The sequence below is a fragment of the Castor canadensis genome, chromosome 5 (assembly GCF_047511655.1).
Source record: "Castor canadensis chromosome 5, mCasCan1.hap1v2, whole genome shotgun sequence".
NCBI lineage: Eukaryota > Metazoa > Chordata > Mammalia > Rodentia > Castoridae > Castor > Castor canadensis.
In genome coordinates this window covers 7,993,236-8,013,703 of record NC_133390.1, presented here as the reverse complement: position 1 = coordinate 8,013,703, position 20,468 = coordinate 7,993,236, and positions in this window count along the sequence as shown.

The window sequence follows — 20,468 nt, the reverse complement described above, 5'->3', positions numbered from 1 at the left end:
ATCAACAGAGCCAAGGACTATAGGCTGAAACCTCTGGAACTGTGAGCCAAAATAAATACTTCCTCCCATAAGTTGTTTTGTCAGATATTAGGTTGCAGCAATGGGAAAGTCTAACTTACACAGAAAATTGGTTCCAGAGAAGTGGGGTTGTTGCTGTGATTTAACATGCAAAGATCTCCCAAGAACTTCCTTCGAAATCTGGCAAAGAACTTGTCTTATGTTTTGTCTGTGTCCTGAGTCTTTGTGGGAGGCCCTAGCCAGCACAAGGCTATCTAGGGAAATGTTTCTCCAGGATCTATCTCACTGTGTTCAGTCACCCACACACACTAGGCCACTGCAGCCATGCTCCAAGTTTGAGTTGCTGGCAGTCTGCAGCATTGACCACATAATATTATCTTTTAAGATATGTACACTACAAGAGTCATGGGATCATGAAGGTTTCCACCCAGATTTCAAAGGGAGGCCTAGGAGATCAGGTAATGTGTGGCAGGATCAGAGTCTCTGCAGGTACCCTGTGAGAAGTTGGTGCCTGAAGACTTGAGACTGAAGCCTAAGCTACAATGGAGATTACAGGATGTTAGAGATGCCAGGAATGTGGATTGTGGGCCATGAGTGGACTCAGCCCAAGAGCAAGGCCATGTGGTCTTCAAAAGTTAAGGCCATTAGGGTCAGGGATGCCCAAGCCTATTTGAGCTCAACACCGTGTGCCTAAGATGCCATATATGGAATTACAGGATTTAGTATTTTCTCTGATGAGTATCAGTTTGCTTAGGTTTGATCCTTTCTTGCTATCTTGCTATTTTCCCATTCCAATGACTCTGTGTCATTATATCTTTTTTTTATAATTTTTTTGTGGGATTAGGTTTGAACTCGGCTTTGAGCTTATCAAGCAGGTGCTCTACTGCTTGAGTCACACCTCCATTTCTGTGCCATTTGTCTTGGAAGTCTGTAATTTTATTTTTGATTTTAGATGAACTTATAGCTAAGATTTAGCCTTGAGTCTCAGCAGACTTTGGTCTTTTGGATAATGTTGGAACTGTTAAGACTTGGGGCCTCTTGAAGGTAGAGTAAGTGCATTTTGCATTATGAGATGGCCGTGAGCTTTTGGGGACCAGTGGCAGAATGTTAATGGTTTGAATATGAATTTTCTCCCACAGTTTCCTGTGTTGAAGTCTTGGTCTCCAGTTGCACTATTTTGGATGGTGGTGGAAACTTTAGGAGGTAGGGCCTAGCTGAAGGGAGGGGTCTTTAGGGCATGCCTTTGAAGGTTCCGCCTGGAACCTTCCTCTCTCTGTGCTTCCTGTCCATCATGAGATGAGTGGTGTCTGACCCATGCTCCTGCCACCATGATGTTTTGCCTCACCATGAGCCTAGAATCGGCAGAGTCAAGGACTGTGGACTGAAACCTCTAAAACCATCAGCTAATATAAATCATTCCTCTCCCTTAAATTGTTTTGTCACAGTGATGGGCAGTCTGACTAATCCAATGGCCATACAAGCCAAGGAGCAGCTGAGATTCCCAGAAGTTAGAAGTGAGGCCAAAAATAGACCCTTCCTTCACAGAAGAAAACAACCCTGCTGACACCCTGATGTCAGACTTCCAGCCTCTAGAGTTGTGAGGTGATACACTTCTTTGTTATGTAGACTTAAAAAACTAATGTGTATTGTAATTCTGAGTTTAGCATTTCAAGGAACTGCCAAACTATTTTCCTCAGTGGCTGCCATTCCCACCAACAATGTATGAGGCCTCCAATTTCTTCACATCCTGATTGAAATTTCTTTTTCTTTTTTTCAAAGTTACAACTTTGTTATAGTTCTGGTAGATATACAGTGGTATCTCATTGTGTTTTTTTGTTTGCTTTTTTTTTCTTGGTGGTACTGGGGTTTGAACTCAGGACATTGTGCTTGCTAGGGAGGGACTCTACTGCTTGAGCCAGTCTTCCATTCCCCCATCTTTTTTTTATTTTGGAGATAGGGTCTCACTTTTTGCCCAGACCAGCCTGGACCCCAATCCTCCTGCTTTATGCTTCCCGCCATTGCTGGGATGACAGGCACACCCTGACATACCCAGCTTTTTTCCATTGAGATGGGGTCTCACAACTTTTTTGACCATGCTGGCCTAGAACCATGATCCAGCCACCTGTGTAGCTTGGAATGACAGGCACGTGCCACTGCACTGTTACCAGTTGAAATGAGGTTTCACGAACTTTTTGCCTAGACTGGCCTTGAACAGAGATCCTCTCCTCTCTGCCTCCTAAGTAGCTGGCATTACAGGTGTGTACCACCATTCTTGTTTACTTTTGTTTCCCTGATGGTCAATGACACTGCTAAGCATCTTTTCAGGGGTGTTTGGCCATCAGTGTATCTTCTCTTTCCATTTTTTTTTTTATTGCAGTACTGGTGCTTGAACTCAGGGCCTCATGCTTGCTAGGCTTTGCTAGGCAGACACTCTATCACTTGAGCCACTCCACCAGCCCTTCTTTCCATTTTTAAATCCCCACCAGACACAATGTCTGGTGTGCTCAATACATGTGTTTGGATTTATGAATGGATGGAAGTCACTCAACTTGAACTTCCCAACTGCCTTTCCTGTGCACAGAACAGTACCTTGGGGAAGTCGCAGAAGCCCATCCAATTGCTTCTCAGTGTACTTAGAATGAACTGTAGAACTCCTCACACAGCCTTTGTGATTGGCTCCCACCATCCCTCCTATTTGCCTCTTGCTCATTCTCAGAGTGGCCATGAGATATATTGTCAAAACGAAGAAGTCTTTGAGAGATACAGGCATCGACCTGGACTGTCCCAGGCCCAGTCCAATATGAAAACAGGCTGGTTAGTCCCCCAGTCACACTGGGCTCTTGTCAGTCCTGGGACACCCGGGCTCTTTCCCTGTATGCATCCTCTGCACAGACCCTGTCCTCTTGCTTTGCTCCTGACTGGGTCTTTCCTGGCCTTTGGGTCTCAGCTCTGTGTCTCTTTCTCAGGTTTCCATGGCCTGCCTGTCCAGTAGAGACCTACTTGTCATTCTCTCACTCCACTCTATGATCGTTTTCTTCATAGCATTAACAACGGTTTATAATTATAAATTCATTTCTTTGTATGGTTTCCTATTTGTTTGTTTTTGTGCTGGGAATCAAATCCAGCACAAAACAAGTGCTTTATCACTGAGCCGCACCCCTAGTTCTGCTTGTGTTTTTTATCTGCTTACTCTAGACTATAATATTTCTTATTTGAAAATAAATAGAATCAACATGTTGTGTGGTGCCTGACAAAAGCCAGACAATGAATAAGTAGGTGTTGAATGAATGAATTATTCATTAGGATAAGAAAGGCTTGCTATTCGACAGTACAAATGACAGCTGGGAAATGATGAAAACTTGGCAGAAGTTCCACATTCTGTGAAGAATGAACTCACAAGCTGGAAATCATTAAGCCAACGAGGAACATTTGTTTCTCAAATTGTCCTTTAACCAAAGGAGTTGTTGGAATCATTGTAAACACTGGTCATTTCTCTCCAAAAGCTATTATGAAAATGGGTTTTTATAGCTCTAGCTCCTTTACTGTAGTCACTCACTCATCCATTTACCTCCACCGGCAATCCACCCACTACCTACCCATCCACACACCCACACTTCCAATCAATATCCATCCATTCATGAACCATCTATGCACCATGCAACTAACCATCCACTCACCTGCCATTCATTTACTACTCACCATCCCAACCATTCACTTGTCACTCTCCATTCGCCCATCTCTCACGCTTGGACATGGTCTTGTGGTCCCTCTAGAGCTGTAAAGACTACAGTGGAAGCAGTAGTTTGCAAATCCCATTTGACATGCCCTAAAATGATGGTTGCATGTATTCAGAACAGTGAGGAGCTATGTATAAGATTTCCTTCCAGATCTTGCTGATCTGGGGATGCAGCAAAGCCCAGGCACAGAGGCATGTTTGGCTCTTTCAAAGATCGGCCCTGGCTCTGTCTGAACCCAGAGATTTATGCTTGATTTGTCCCTCCCCCCATAAGAACATTGTGGGGCATCTGAAAGGGCACTTGACATGGTTTCCACTCTCTGTCCCCAGCCTTGCTTCTCTTCTTGCCAACAGAGGGCGAAATAGAAAAGTGTTTGGAGGGCGGGGGGTGGGTGGGGGGGAGAAATGACCCAAACAATGTATGCGCAGGTAAATAAATGAATAATAAAAAAAAAAGAAAGTGTTTGGAGGCACAGAATGTTGAAAGCTGGCAGAGACTCAGAGCTGCTGGCGTCAGTCCCTCATTGACAGAGGAGGAAACCTGAGTCCCAGCATCTCAAGGCTCACCTGAGCCAGGGATACTGTTATCAGCATCCAGCCCGAGACACTGGGGGTCCTGCCAGGCAGAAGCCCAGGTCACAGGGGACACAATCGCACTGCCTTATAGGCCGTCCCCTTCCTTTACCCACTAGAGAGGATGCCATGTCTACATGCCGTTTAGTTGGGACTAACCGGGTTCTTTTCCTTAGTCCTTGAGTAAATCGTGCAATACCTGCTGACTGCCAACATTCTATAACTCCAAAAGCTTTCTTTCCTTTTCTCATGGAACTAGGGTTTGAACTCAAGGCTTTGCACTTGCAGAGCAGGCGCTCTACTGCTTGAGTCACACCTCCAGTCTATTTGCTCCGGTTATTTTGGAGATGGGTCTCACGAACTATTTGCCCTTGCTGCCTTGAACCGCAAACCTCCCAATCTCAGCTTCCTAAGAAGCTAGGGTTACAGGTGTGAGCCACTGGCAGCCAGTTTCCAAATGCTTTTTACTTCATTTCTTTGTGGTGCCTCAGTGCTATCTGGGGTTTAACAGTCACTGGCTTGTCTTATTCCTGGAGAAACCCTTCTAGAGGAGTCCATGGTCAAACAGAAGCCAGAGCCCTAGTTCAGTGGTAGAGGTTTCCAAGAATTAGTCAGGTGGCTTAATGGCAGGACAAACCCCAGCAACAGAGAGTAATATACAACACCCCCCCCAGAGCGAGGGAGGTGTCTCTGAGGCCTCCCAGCATATCACCGACACCTTCCAAGCTATCCTGCAGAGACCTGAGTTTGCATCAGAGCATCTTGCAGAGAGCTGGGGCTGCTAAGTGTTGTTCCTCTTGCCAGACAAACTCAGGCTCTTCCCCAAGTTCAAAAGCCCACCTTAAAAGAGAGATGACTTTATTGGCAAGAGCATCTCCTGCCTTCACCTCTGCATGCACCTTATATCCTGCTAGGATTTGGCTTTTCACAGTCTTGTTTATTTAGTCCATTTAGAAGAATTGTGCCTTTGGAGATAAAAAGTGGTAAAGAAAGGAAATATCAGTGGGAAAAAAAAAAAAAAATCCTACCCCAAAGGCAGTGAGAACATGTGTTAAAAGTCAATAGAAAGCCTTTTTGAAAGGGTTTGTTTTCCTTGTAAGGGACAAGCGAGACCCCTTCCCCCATGCTGACGCTCAGTGGAGAAATGCCCCCTTTGTGGTGACATTCCAAATGGCTGCTTGCTGCCCTTTAAGCTCCCTGGTGCCTAAATGTGTGTGTGTCCCGCCTGTGTCTGTTACTCTCTCCTCAATTTCCAGTTTGGGGATAAGAAGTGGTATCAGTTGTTTGGTGCTTGGGGCAGCCTGTAGAATGGTAAAATTGGTTTTTTTTTTTCTTTTAAAAGTCACTTCAGAAGATCAACAGGCAGGTTGAGGAAAGAAGAGAGAAAGCTGCAGCTTGCTGAGCTCTGGGGGCATCTGTAAGTCTGCTGCTCATTTTCCATTGAAGATGAGCGAGAAGCTAGGCCTAGAATGCAGTCGTGTGAGGACAGCTAATATCAGTTTCTTGGACAGATGATAAATGATCAAGTAAGTTTCAAACTGTGGTTCAAAAAAAGGCCCCCTACCACATGTGAAGACCAGCAGTTGAAGGATTTAAAAGCAAAAGCAATTACTTTTCTGCTTCTTCTTTCTGCTTAGAAAGGTCTTTGTCACCCCAAGATTATAAAAATATTAATCCCTTTTCCTCTCAGTTTTACAGTTTCTAAGATTGAATCACTGATGTTATATAGAATTTGCATGGTGTGAGGCTGAAAGTCGACCTTTATTTTCCAAATGGTTGGCTAGCTGTTTCAACACCATCTTGAGTAATTTATTCCTCCAATTACTTTAAAATGCCACTCTATTATTTAATAAATTTTCATATATCAGCAAATCTGTTTCTGTATTTTCTTTTGTTCTTTGACCCTATGTGTGACAGTGTTTTAGTGACTTGGCATTCTGTGTTAGTTAGCAGAGGATAATTTTAACATGGCTTAAACAACAGGAAATACATTGACTCAAGTGAATGAGACGAGGTGCTTAAATTCCTTAGAACTTTCTCTTTTTCCACCCTTCAACTTTGCTCTGAACTGAGGCCACAGTAGCCAGTCTATCTCTGCCCAGGTTCAAGTCTAACCACCTTTCTGGCTGCTGCCCAAACCCCATTGCTACTCACTGGCATCAATGGGGCCACATTGGTGGGCTCAGGCTGATCAATGCTGGGGCAATTGCACCCTCAGTACTTGCTGGGAGAGGGAAGGGCAGGCATGGTTCTAAAAGAAAATGTGGGGTGTCACAGAATAGAAGGACAAGTAAAAGTGAGTGGGTACTGGGTGCAAGAACAAGGGGTGTCTGCTACACCTGAGTTTAATGTCCAGCCTGCCTATATTGCCTAGTTTCTCTCTATTTCCTGAAGTTCTTTGACTATTTTCATGTGTTAATTCTTATGCTTGAATTTCAAAATAATCTTTAAGCTCAAAAGAAAAAAGTTAGAGTTTATATTAGATTGCATTAAATTTATAAGTAGATCTTGGGAAGAAGAACAGCCTTGCCAAATGAAGTGGATTGAATCATCTTCTGTACGCACATGGAGTGATACTCTGCTTCCTCCAGCCCATATTAATTTCTCTCAGGAGAGCTTAAAAGCCTTCATATGGCTCCTACATATTCTTCAAGCTTATTCCTGTGGCTTTAAAAACAAAAGACTTCATTTACTTACTTACTATGAGTAGTTTTAGGTGAGCAGAAAACAGAGTTGCCATGTACATCCTCACCAGTTCCCAGCTGCATGGACAGCTCACATTGGTGTGGAATGGTTGTTCTGAACTCTGAGCCCTTGTGAGCGCTCATTATTAGTGAGAACCCAGAGTTTACACTAGGATTCACTCTGTACATTCTATGGGCTTTGACCCATTTATAATCATGCATACTTATCATTTCTTTGTCGGACACAACGGTTTCACTGCCCTGAAAATTCTGGGCTCCATTTATTCATCCCATCCTCCCTTTAGCTCCCAGAGCCCCTGACACCCATGGATCTGCTTATTGTAGCTGTAGTTTTGTTTTTCCCAGAATGTCTTAGAATTGGAATCATACAGTATGTATGAAGCCAGACTGGCTTCTTTCACTTAGCAAGTTGCATTTAAGATTCCTTTCTTTTTGTCACTTGAGGGCTCATTTCTTTCTTTTTTTCTTTTTCTTTTTTTGGTGGCACTGGAGTTTGAACTCAGGGCCTCACTCTTGTTAGGCAGTCACTCTACCACTTGAGCCATTCCCCCAGCACTGTTTTTGTTTTGAGGCAGGGTCTCACCATGTAGCTCAGGTTGGCCCAGAACTTGCTACATAGTCCAGGTTGGCCTTGAAGTCTTGATTCTCCTGCCTCAGCCTCCTAAATGCTTGGATTAAAGATGCCCACCCCCACAATGGTCCAATAGCTCATTCTTTTTCTCACTGAGTAATATTTCATTGTATGGACGTAGGTATACCATTTCTTGAGATTTGACATATATTTTTGGGTTGATAATATAAATGAAAACATTTTTGAAAAATTATTTCTAAGTTGCCACTCCCCTTGTTTCAGATTGTCTCTTGGTCCAGACTCACATTTCTATAGCTTTCTGATGCAGGGGTGGAACTTGAAGTGGGCTCTACTACTGAGAAAGCTGATGGTGCCTGGGTGGGCTCAGGAAGACCTGGAAGGTGACTGGGTCCCATTTACCTTCCCTGAGCCTTCAGAACTGCCTGCTCTACCAGCTCCAGCTGGACAGCACCCTTCTTCCAACCACTGAGCCCCAGCTCCTCAGAGAGATGCTCTGAGCTTCCAGACGCCACCTGTTGCTTGGCTTCCCAGCCACTTCCTACTATGACCTTGTCCCTGTCACTGCAGCATCGCTGTATTAATTTTCTATCATTGCTATAACAAATTACCACAGAAATAGTGACTTAAAAGAGCACAAAGTCATTCTCTTAGAGTTTTGAAGTTGGAGGTCCAACACTTTCTCACTGGGCTTTTAGGTATGGGCAGGGCTGTGTTCCTTCTGGGCTTTTGGGAGGGTCTCTCTTCTTGCATTTTCCAGCTTCTCCTGCATTCTTTGGTTTGTGCTCTCTTCCTTTATCTTCATAGCCAGCCATATTGGGCTGAGTCCTCCTAAGGTTTTCCTTCTCCTGTCTCCTTCCACTTACAAGGACTGTTATGATAACACTGGGGCTTCCTGGACAATCCAGGAACATCTCTTTCTTTTAAGGTCAGCTGATCAGAACCTTAATTCCATCTGCAACCTCACTACCCCTGTCCCCATCCCATCCTGCATTTATGGGCTCTGTGTACTACTATGCAGCTTGAGCCACACCTCCAGTCCATTTTGCTCTGGTTGTTTTAGAGACGAGGTCTCACAAACAATTAACTTTGGCTAACTACCATCCTCCAGATCTCAGCCTCCCAAGTAGCTAGGCCACCAGTGCCCACCTTTTTTCTGTTTTTAAAACACTTTTGTTTTTTAATCTTAAATTTAATTGTTATGTTTTGAATATCTGATGCATTCCTGTGGTTTGAAATCCAAAAGGTACAAGAAGACTAGTAAGAAGGGGTAATAAAGAAATCTTCCTCCTGTTGGTGTCTTCTTCTGTCTTTCCCCAGAGGTCACTAAAGTTCTCAGCTTCTTGTGTATTTTTCCAGAGATATTTTATGCAAATTCAAGCAATAAATGATTTTTTCCTGACTTCTTTATTGTCCTCTTCTAATTTAGAAAAGGCAGTGGAAGATTTTCTAATGTCTCTTGTTGTGATGGTCATACTGTTTTCTCCTTTGACCTATTGAGCTCTCTGTGATGTATTTGGAACAAACTTATTTATGAGGTACATTTATCTATATGTGATCTACTTTCTAATATTTTATTAAACATTTGTGTCAATATTTATAGAGATTGGTCTGTTTGCAGTGTGTGTGTATGAGAGAGAGAGAGACAGAGATAGAGACAGAGAGACAAAGAGAGGTGTTAAACTGACTTTGGTGTCAGTGTTTGTATTAGTCAGTCTCTACCCAGTGAAACAAAAACCATACTGTGTGACAAGCAAAGGGGATTTAATACAAGGAGTTGTGACAAATATTGACAGGGACATTAAGGAAAACCAGAGTGAATGGCTTCAGGAAGCAGCCCTATTTCTAGGCTTGAAGAAATAAAAGGGGAGCCTAGGAACACAAAGGTCCCAGGGAGTTAGTTTATCCTCTGCAGAGGCCACGGTCACGACTACAGCTGCTGCTGGTCCCTGTGAAGAGGCGCAATCATGTGAGTACAGGGCTTGCCAACAGCCTGGGACAGCTACAGCCACCTGAGCGCATTTCCTCTAGTGCCACCACTAGAATCTGAGCAGCAAAGGGGACTCAGCCCTAGGACTGAGGGGGCTCTAGGAGAACAGTTTTGGAACCAAGGGACAGTAGGTAAATTACTAGTGCATGGAAGATTCAGGAAGCTTCTCTGCCTGCAACATGCCTTGAATGATTGAAACCAGCACAGAAAGCATTTGCTCTTTCAAAATCAGAACCCTTGCTACTGACCACCTGAGCATGAGGCTCTTGTAGAGAATAAATCATTGACACCTTTTTCCAATTCTACCAAAATTACTGTTAGGCTTTCCACCTTTTAATCAGTCAGTTTTAGTAAGATGTACCTTCTTTTTATTTTTTTGGCAGCACTGGGGTTTGAACTCAGTGCCTGCACTTTTACTGCTTGGGCCACTCCGCCAGCCCCGTGATGTACTTTACAAGGTCATTAACCAGCACAGAGTTGCCTGGGTACTGTGGTGTCATTATTTCTCTTACTTAATCCTAACTTCATGTATTTGTGCTCCCTACCTCTGTCTTTAAAAAAAAAAAGTGATCAAGCTGGTTTGTGCTCTTTCTCTTTTGTTCTTCAAAAAAATAAAACTTGACTTCGTTATCAATTCTTCTGGCTTTCCCCCCTCTGCTTTATGTATTAATTTTTCTAGGATTTTTTTTCCCCCAGAATGCTTCATTCTACGACGTGTTTAAGGATGTGATTATTTTGCCTTCAGCTTTGACCCTTTCCCATGGGATGCTGATATATAATATCCTCATTATTGTAATTTCCTAGATAGGCTATAGTTATAGTTTGATTTCCTCTTTAAAGCAAGGAAAAACAAGATAATGTTTTTCCATTTCCAATAGGCTAAGTATTATTTTTTTTCTTCGAAGTTATTAATTTTAGTTTTATTACAGGTTGAGAATGTGGTTTATATTTCACTTCTTAGAACTTATTGGGGTTTTCTTTGTGCTCTAATATATTGCAATATTGTGTAAGTCTTCTATTGCTTTTAAAAAGACAATGTATTATTTTTTCAGTCTCTTTTTAGGACAAAGAATATGTATTGTGTGTGTGTGTGTGTGTGTATGATCAATCTTGTTCATCTTGTTATTTAGACCACGTATCTCTGTTTTCTTTTTCTTAATTGATGACAGGGGCCAAAATAAGTGAATTAAATTTTTTTCTTTGGCAATACTTGGGTTTGAACTCAGAGCCTTGTGCTTACTAGTCAGGTGTCCTACCACTTGAGCCACACCTCCAGCAAATATTTTGCTATTAATGTTTTTCTGTTGTTTTTCCAGTGAAATACTGTTTCACTGTGGATCCTGAAGTTTATCGTGGCAGGTGACTGTGTGTACAACCTAATAAATGTTCCTTCCTAGCTGCTCAAGAGGCAGAGATCGGGAGGATCATGGTTTGAAGCCAGCTGGGGCAAAAAGTTGGCGAGACAGTAGCTCGCGAACCCTTCACGAAAAAGGGCTGGTGGAGTGGCTCAAGGTGCTCCAGTACCACAAAAAAAAAAAAAAAAAAGGAAAAAGTTCTTTGAATTCAGCTTTCTCAAATGTGAATAACTGATACTTTCCCTTGCTTTCTTTTCATTTAGGTACCATCATTTTACCTATAATTTTGCTTGTAACTGACTTTTAGCTTTTCTAAGTCACTTTCTTTCAATATAGATATATACTCAGATTGTTTTTTCAATAGAATATGAGGAATTTTACCTATTATTAAGTTTATTAACTATATTATGATTGATTACCTCTATCTGGAAGGTAAGGTGTGTGTATTTTAATACTCTGTTGCTATTTCTTTGGTTTCCACCTTTTCTTTGTGCTGACTTTTTTAGCCTTTGAGTTAGGAAGGCTTATTTATACTCTTCAGCATTCTACTAGTGCTTACTTTAAAAATTACACAGCGTCCTTATTCTTTTGATAAAGCACTGTTTCTTACAAAGTTCCAATTTTTAAATTTATTTATTTATTTGACAGGGTTTCACTATGGAGCAAGGCTGGCCTCAAACTCTCAGTCCTCCTCCCTCTGCCTCCCAAGTGCTGAGATGACAGGCATGTGCCACCACACCCGGCATTATTTACCAACTTCAGCTACACAACCATCCTTCCTGATTTTCTCATATAAAAGATGTCAAAAGACCACCTATTCCTCCCTCCCCCAATCTTATTTGCTTCTTCTGGAGTTTTTGTTCTACTTTATATCATTATTAATTAATAATAATTAAGCAGTCACCTTCCAGGAGTTATGACAATTACATTTTTTTTTTTTTGGGCAGCACTAGGGTTTTAATTTAAGGCCTCATGCTTGCTACGCAGGCACTGTTACTGCTTGAGCCACTCCACCAGCAATTTTTTTGTGATGAGATTTTTCAAGATGGGGGTCTCACGAACTATTTGCTCAGGCTGGCTTCGAACTGTGATTCTCCTGAGCTCTGCCTCCTGAGTAGCTAGGATTACAGGTGTGAGCCACAAGCACCTGGCTGCAAATATATTCTTTCGGTTAGAATTTCTGTACTAATGGGATATATTATATTTAATAGATTCAATGTTCAGTGCTAATTTTCACATGACTTTTTCACTTTGAGTTACTTATCTTTTTATCATATCTTTCATATAGATACATCTTCAAGTAATTTATTGGTTACTATTAGTTTAATGGGTTGGGGGGAGATAGGCATTTAAATACATAAACCTAGTCTGCCTTATTGAATTGAAAGCTATGAATTTGAAAGGATTGCTTTGACTGTACTATAAGAAGAAAGTAGAAGGGTGAATACTATTCACTCTACAACTGCCCAAAATTGCTACGGCCCCTTCATCATTTTGAAATCACCTTCTTTTCTTTCTTTACTTATTTAAGTTAGGGTAAATTAATTGTACAAAGGGATTTCATTGTGACATTTCCATACATATATATATGTATAAAAAATGTGCATTGATCAAATTCCACCCATCTATTACTCTTTCTTAAGAAATTATCTTCTTTATCTCTAATAATATTCTTTGCTCTAAGAGCTACTTTGTCTAATGTTAATACGGTCACTCCATCTTTCTAAAATTAGTGTTAACAGTGTGTACTTTTCCATACTTATTTATTTAGAGACAGAATCTCACTATTTAGCCCAGACTGTCTTCAAACTTGGGATTTTCCTGCCTCTGTCTCCTAAGTGCTGGAATTATAGGTGTGTGCTGTGCTGCCTGGCTTCCATCCTGTATTTTTAACTTCTTGTGTCTTAATTTTTAAACAAGATTTCTATCAGGCAGCATATGGTTGGATATTGGTTTGTTTATTTTTAAACTCTTCAATAATCTCTGCCTTTTAATTGGTGTATTTAGACCATTTACATTTAACATGATTATTGATATATTTAGGTTTAAATCAAGAGGACATAACACTTCTAGTTTATATACCTGTGATGGCTAATTAGGTGTCATTGGGACTGGATTAAGGATTGATGAAGCATTATTTTTGGCGTATCTGTGAGGGTGTCTCCAGGGAAGATTGGCATGTGAGCCTGAGTGGCTCATGTGGGAAGATCTGCCATCACTGTGGCAGTCATCACCCAATTGCCTAGGGGCAGATAGAACAAAACCAGGAAAGGTAAATTGGTGTCTCTCATGGAACTTGGGTGCATACTTCTTTTCCTGCTCTTGGATGTCAGACCTCCAGGTTCCCCAGGATTTGGACTCCAGGACTTACACCAACAGCTCCCTGGATTCTTAGGCCTTTGAACTTGGACTGAGCCAAGTGGCACCCCATGGTTTTTGCTTAGAGACAGCCTCTCCCAGGACATCTCAGCCTCCATAATTGTGTGAACCAATTCCCCTAGTAGTCCAGTTTCATTTATCTTAATATATATGTTATTGCTTCTATCTTTCAGAAGAACCCTGACCAATAAAACATCTACCAACAGAACTCCAATTACATGAAGTAAGAAATTTCAGGGATAGACAGATTTTCAATTTATAGTCTGATTATTGAGATTTTGCTCAATAATTGATAGAAACATAGAAAAGAAGGAAAGACCCAAAAGAATTGAACAACCCACGACAGAAATGATGAAGGAGGAAATCTGTAGGAGTTGGGATCCTTTGTTTGTATGATAGACATGAAGGCTTTGAATTGGTGGGGGAGACATGGGAACAGGTACAAGTAAGTTGGAGGAGTTGGAGACAAGATGAAGGAAGTTTGTTTTCTTTAAATATAGACAGGAAGTTTCAGCATTCATTAAAAGAATTCCATGCAGCCAAGACGAGATGGTGCAAATGTTTTAGAATAGCTAGAATCATACTTTAGGGCTTTCCTCAAAAGACTGCTTTTGGGCCATGTTCAGGCCCACTGGGGGAATGGGTCTGCCGTCCATTACTGGCTCTCCTGGTGAAGTGGAGTACAGCATTCGCTTAGGAAGTGGGATGGGCTCTTGGGCTACTTTCCACCCTTGCTGTGTTAGTCAAGACCTCACCGTGTTTCTGGCATTGGACAGCTGTCACCTGGTCCATGGTGATGGGAGGCCTTGCTTACCACACACAGTGGTCCTGGAAAATTCTGCACAGATTTTTAAGTTAAACTAAATCATATGTAAAATAGATGAGAGGAGTCTTATGTCTACAGGGGCTTCTTGGTGGCAATCTTTTGTCAAGCCCCAAGCCATGCATTATGCCACAAGTCACTTGTGGAGTAGCTATAATGTGTAAGGCCATGAGAATAAAAAAGTGACCAGGAGAGTAGAGTAAGTTGTGAAAAAAATATAACCAATCAAAATCCATCCTGTATATATCATCAACAGAACAGACACACTTGTGCAACTGCTTCTCAGGTCCAGAGAGAGGACATCACAGCCCCCAGAAGGCCCTCCCCTTCTGTGCTTCCTCACAATTACCAAAGTAATTATACTAATTTACACTCTCCCCCCACAAAAAACCCCTGCAGTTGTTCTACCCCCTTGTTGACACTTGATCATGAGTCTTTTAAATGTTAATTGTTTTAGTGGGTGTGTATAGTACCTCATTCTGGTTTTAACCATATTTAATTTTGAAAGAATAAAAGCATGTGACATGTAGGCACATAGGGGCTCGATACAGATCTTGTTCTGGCTCAAGGACTCCCAAGTATAGCACAAGACTTCCCCACTCTCACTCCCTTTCCATGGTTCTGGGCTCCCACTGCCTCCAACTCCACGGCAGCCATCTGCTTCCCCAGATGCCTGTTAAAGCCACTAGACCCAAACTCTCCTGTTTTGCCAGCTGTTAAATCCCACCTTCTTGCTATTTATTATGCTGGATGAGAAGGCTATGCAAGTGCTTTATTTTGGAAAAATGCCTGAGATGACTAAAAAAATCCCAGACCTCCCCAGAGCTGGAGGCAGCTGATGCCCCCAGCGGGATCAGGTAGGCTCCCCTGTGGAAGGAAAGCTGGAGTCAGTCAATCATTTACCTGCAGAGCTGGTGAAGGTGGTGAGCTTTTAAATAAAGGCCCTCAGGAGACAGGAATTAAAGTGAACGTGTGCTGGTCTCACCCTCTGGCTGAGCAAGAGGCAATGAGAGGAAGAGGCAGGTGACCAGGCCCTCCCTGATTAATGGGGTGACCTCCATGGCCTTTCCCAGCCAGGAAATGAGCTGCTCACTAATGTCTTCCCCCTGCCACACACCTGTAAAACCCAGTCAGTAGTATTTTCAAATAATTTTCTAGAATGAAGTTTCTGCATTTTCCTTGGATAGTTGCCCAGTAATTGGCTTTGTGTTTTTGGATTCAAGAAATGGCTTAAATATACAGGATCTCAGATTATAATATTTCCCTTTGTCTCTCTCTCTTTCTCTGTTTCTATTTTTCTCTGTGTCTCTGTCTCTCTGTCACACACACACACACACACACACACACACACACACACACACACACCTAAGGTGAGAAGGGGTGAGAATTCTATAGGCAGTGTGGAACATCTTATAAACAATCCTCAGACCTGTTCAACTCACTTGTTGCCCCACCACCTGAAGGTGTCTCTGCTTTCTCCTCCCTCTCCCCACAGTGGCCATTCATCCACAGAGCACTGCCAATTCAAATTTCATCTCTGAAATTGGTGCTTCCTGCAGAAGGAATGCGTGCAGCTTGCCCATGGGCTTGGCCTGACTTGGTTTAGCAGGGTCCAGTAGGGCCCTTCCCAGGGACTCTCCATCCCTCCTTCCTCCCTCTAGGCTGTTGAATATGACTGGGGTATCTGATTTTAGGATGCAAATCCTGGCTCTATTTTTGGCTCTGTCTTATTATTATCATCAAGTAATTGACTGTTACACAATTTTTGAATGTTCTGTAGTTTTCAAAATATTTTCACTCAGGGATATAGCATCTGACATGAAAGCAGGATCATCTGGGGTGACTTCAGAACCTTTGATCTCCAAAGCCATCCATGAAAGCAGGGAATCAGGGGCTTTGGCTATAGGAGGGTGAGGCCCCATCTTAGGAGGTAGCTTTTGCTACCACTGGGAAAAAGGTTATTTTTTTTCTAGGGTTCCACAAGGTCGAAGATTCCAGTGCCTGTTCACAGGGATGGATGAAGGGGTTTTGAAAGTCCCTGGGTTAGGAAGGTGTCAGGGCCAGGCAGCTGGTGGGTAAGCACATGACCCTAAGTACTGAAGACAGGCTCCTTGTCCCTTCCAAGTCTAGGATCTCCATTGATAAGCCCTGAAACCTCCTAAAAATTTAGGAGGTAGGAATCAGAAAACATGGCTGGCTTCAGAACTCTCTGGATCAGAGCCAAATCTGATGTGATTTACAGAAACAATGAAACAAAGCATTTCTAAATTTACAAGGATACCTATAAGGACGGCTTCCTGGAAAACAGCTGAGTCTGACTTATGTTTCTTTTTCTTCTGATATTTGGGGTTGTATGTTGTGCCTCCAAAAGGAGACCAGACTTTTGTCACAACAATCTTGGTTAAGGCTTCCCAGCAGTGGAGTGCTTGCATAGGAAGTGGAAGGCTCTGGCTCAATCCCCAGTACTGCAAACAAATAAACAGACAGCCTGTCTAGTCCTGAAGATCTGGGCAGGAACAGGGATCTACTTGATGGGTATGCTTGTGATGTGGTAACAGCAGGGCTCAGAAGACCCCAGGTCCTTGTCTTGGGAGTGAACAAGAACAGAGCAAGAGAAGGAGTGAAGGTGTGGCTCAAGTGGTAGACCACCTGCTTTGCAAGTGCAAAGCTCTGAGTTCAAACTCCAGTTCATCCCCAAAAGAAAATAAATAAGAAAGAGAGAAAGAGAGAAAGAGAGAGAGAGAGAGAGAGAGAGAGAGAGAGAGAGAGAGAGAGAGAGAGAAGAAAGAAAGAAAGAAAGAAAGAAAGAAAGAAAGAAAGAAAGAAAGAAAGAAAGAAAGAAAGAAAGAAGAAAGAAAGAAAGAAAGAAAGAAAAAGGAAGGAAGAAAGGAAGACTGGGAAGGGCAGTCTTATATGCTGTTACCTGAGGGAGGGAATCAAGGTCTTACAAGATCTACTTCCTGTTTTAGCTGGTGAGTTGTCGGAGGGAGCCATTGTGTCATTTCCTGTGTGCTGCTTCCTGTTTCCCATGGGGAGTCAAACTTGGACCCCTGGGTCTGAAATCATCTTTCATCCTATCCAGTCAGGACTCATAAGAGCCAAATATGGCCATGAAACAATCAATTATATGGATTCATTTGGATGTAATCATGGTTATGCCTTTATTGGAGTTAATGTATGTTTCCCTGTTTTTCTGTCTGGGTTCAAATCCTGGGTCTTTTACTTGACCTGTGACCCTGGACAGGTTAACTTGATCTCTGTGATTTAGTCTCCTCCTTTGTATAGTGGCGTTTAGAATTGCGTTTTCCTCATTGGATTCTCATTTATCTCATTGGATCAAATTAATAAGGGAAAGAATAGCTGACACATAGCACGTGCTCTTTAAGTTGCAATCATTGTTAGTCTGTCATTATCTTAGTAGTGACAGAATTTAGAGAGTTTGAAAAAAGTTATTTTTTTCTGTCCTTTGTGGTAGATCTATTAATAGAATAACTTCACTGACACATTCTGGATTGTGACTCAAGTAGAGACTGACAGAAGAGCACGTTTTTTTGTAGGAGACTTTCTCTTTTTTATCAATTCAGATTTATCCATTTTTATTTCCTTATTTATTTTTTGGTGGTCCTGAAAGAACAGACTAGGTAGTTAGCTGACTGACATCAGGCAGGTGTAGTTAGGACCAAGGACCCTTATGAAACTTTCATTATAGCCTGTGCTGCCAACAAATGGGAGAGATGACACCATTCCTCTTAACAATCCACTTCCTTCCCCCACAACTCAGGTGGGTGGGAAAGAAGGAAGGACCTAAATGAGAACAGGTGAGGCCATGGTCTGACCTGAAGGTTTCAGCCTTCCAGCCAACCAAAACGCTGCCTTCCGCACACCTAATTATCACAGAAAATGGGCTACTCCCAGGAGCAAACAGGTTAAAAACCCTCAGACTCAAAGTTCACTGGTATCTGGCTTGGGACCCCTCCCGTCCCCACCTCACATGAGATCTCTGTCCTTTCTCGTTCTATTTTGGAGGTACTGGGGTTTGAACTCAGGGCCTCATGCTTGCTAGGCAGGTGCTCTACCACTTGAGCCACTCTGCCAGCCCTTTTTTGTGAACTTTTTTTGGGATAGGGTCTTTCAAACGATTTCCCCAGGCTGGCTTTGAACCTTGATCCTCTGATCTCTGCCTCCTGAGTAGCTAGAATTATAGGCATGAGCCACCAGCACCAGGCTTCTGTTCTTTCTCTGAATAAGCTTCCTGACTACACTCTCACCCTCCATGGTCCAAGAATCACATTCATTGCACTCACGAGACAAAGAACTCACTGTGAATCAGGAACTTTCGGCAGCTGAGCTAACAGAGCTGTGACCCAAGCCAGTGTGGCATGCCCTGATTTCACAAAAAGACTTCAGTTTCAGTACTGGGGTTTGAACTCAGGACTTCCCACTTGCTAGCCAGACTCTCTACCACTTGAGTCACGCCTCCAGTCCTTTTGCTTTGGTTATTTTGAAAACAGGGTCTTATTTTTGGTCCAGGTTGGTCTGTAACTATGATCCTCCCACTCTCACTGTGTACCTTGGGGTGACAGACATGTGCCCTTGTGCCAGCTGTTGGTTAAGGTGGGGTCTCAAACTATTTGTCCAGGTTGGCCTTGAACCATGATCCTCCCAATCCAGGTAGTTAGGATTACAGGTGTGAGCCACTGGCACCTGGCTCACATTTTTATATTTGAAAGGGCAGACTAAAGTTGCTTTTTTGGGGATGGGGATGCGACCCTGTTACAGTTCTTGCCTAGTATGTGTGAGGCCCTGGGTTCAATCCCCAACATTGCAAAAAAACAATTCCTTGTTTTATCATAAATAAGTGATGACTTTTCCAATCTCAATGCCTAGACTAACTGGAATAGCAAGCTGGGCACCCAGGGCTCACATTTATAATTCTAGCTAATCAGGAGGCTGTGATCAGGAGGATTGTAGTTCGAAGCTGGCCCCAGCAAATAGCTCACAAGACCCTATCTTGGAAATACCCAACACAAAAAAACAGGGCTGGTTGGAGCGGCTCAAGTGGTAGAGTGCCTGCCTAGCAGCATGAGGCCCTGAGTTCAAACCCCGGTGCCACATACACAAATGGAACGGCAGATCCCCACCTTCTTGGTTTCTCTATGGTCAGATAAAGGTCAAGATGTGTCACCTGTTCCCTGGTCCAGAGGTAGCACAAAACAGAAGAGAAATACACATGTGTACAACTGTTCCCTCTGTTTTTTGCTGTGGCTAGGAGGTGTGAGCAAGTTCATGGACAGAGCAGGTTACTGAGTATGAACGAATCCTACAGGAACCTGAGAGGGCTGCTCAGCTCATTGCCATGTTCCCAGAGGAGCCTCTGCCTGCCAGCAGCAGGAAGCGGCTGGGCTTCTTGTCCCCATTGTGGAGGCAGCAGGAGGAAACAGACCTTGGGCTTTGCTGGTCAGAGGCTCTGGGCTGCAGCCTGCCTGACCTTCCCTTTGACACTGTCCTTCTGTCCCTTGACCCTTGTCCAGGAGCCTCCCTGTGCTGGGCCAGTGTCTCATGAGTCTATGCCAACAAGCCTCGCCAACTGACCACTGTGGCCCTTCCCTGCAAACAGTGACAGCTATGTTGAGGCCCAGCCCTTCCACAGAGGTGGTGCTTCTTTCCATGCTCAGAACCAGAGGTTGAGGATAGAGGCTTGAGCAGGATGCGTGTGAGAGGTGGAGCAAGGACGTGAGTCCATGTGCACACGAGGGTGGGCCAAGCGTCCCTGGCTGATGGTGTGTGTGTGTGTTTGTGTGTGCGTTCATTAGTCAGCTTGCTGACCATGTGACTCCGAGCACAGCCAGGAAGGACTCAGTGTTCTCAAAGCAGTCGGGCCCACTTGGTCCTCCTAGCAGCTGCTTCTGCTGAAGGAGCTGTCTAGTACCTGCAGTGATGGCAGCTGGAAGTGGCACCCCAGAAAAGAAGCCAGCGAATCCCGCTGAGGCCCCTAGGGTGAGCGGCTCTACTAACTGGGCTTCTTGCCAACCGATGCCTAGAAGGCTGAGCTGCCAGGCACGCTTCGCTTTCATTTTTTCTTCTCACTTTTGTCTTCTCACCAGCCAGGACCTATTGCTCACGGAAAGAAAACAATATTGTCCTTATTTTGTGAGTTATGGTGACTGTCTTTTCCCTAAGGACGTCCCTTCCCTCCTGCCCTGCCTTTGAATTTAAGTGGGGATGCAGTGATTGTCTTTTCTGAAGGAAGCTCAAGCATCTTTTGCCCAGGTGCCAGCCCAGCTGCTCTCTGAGTTTCCC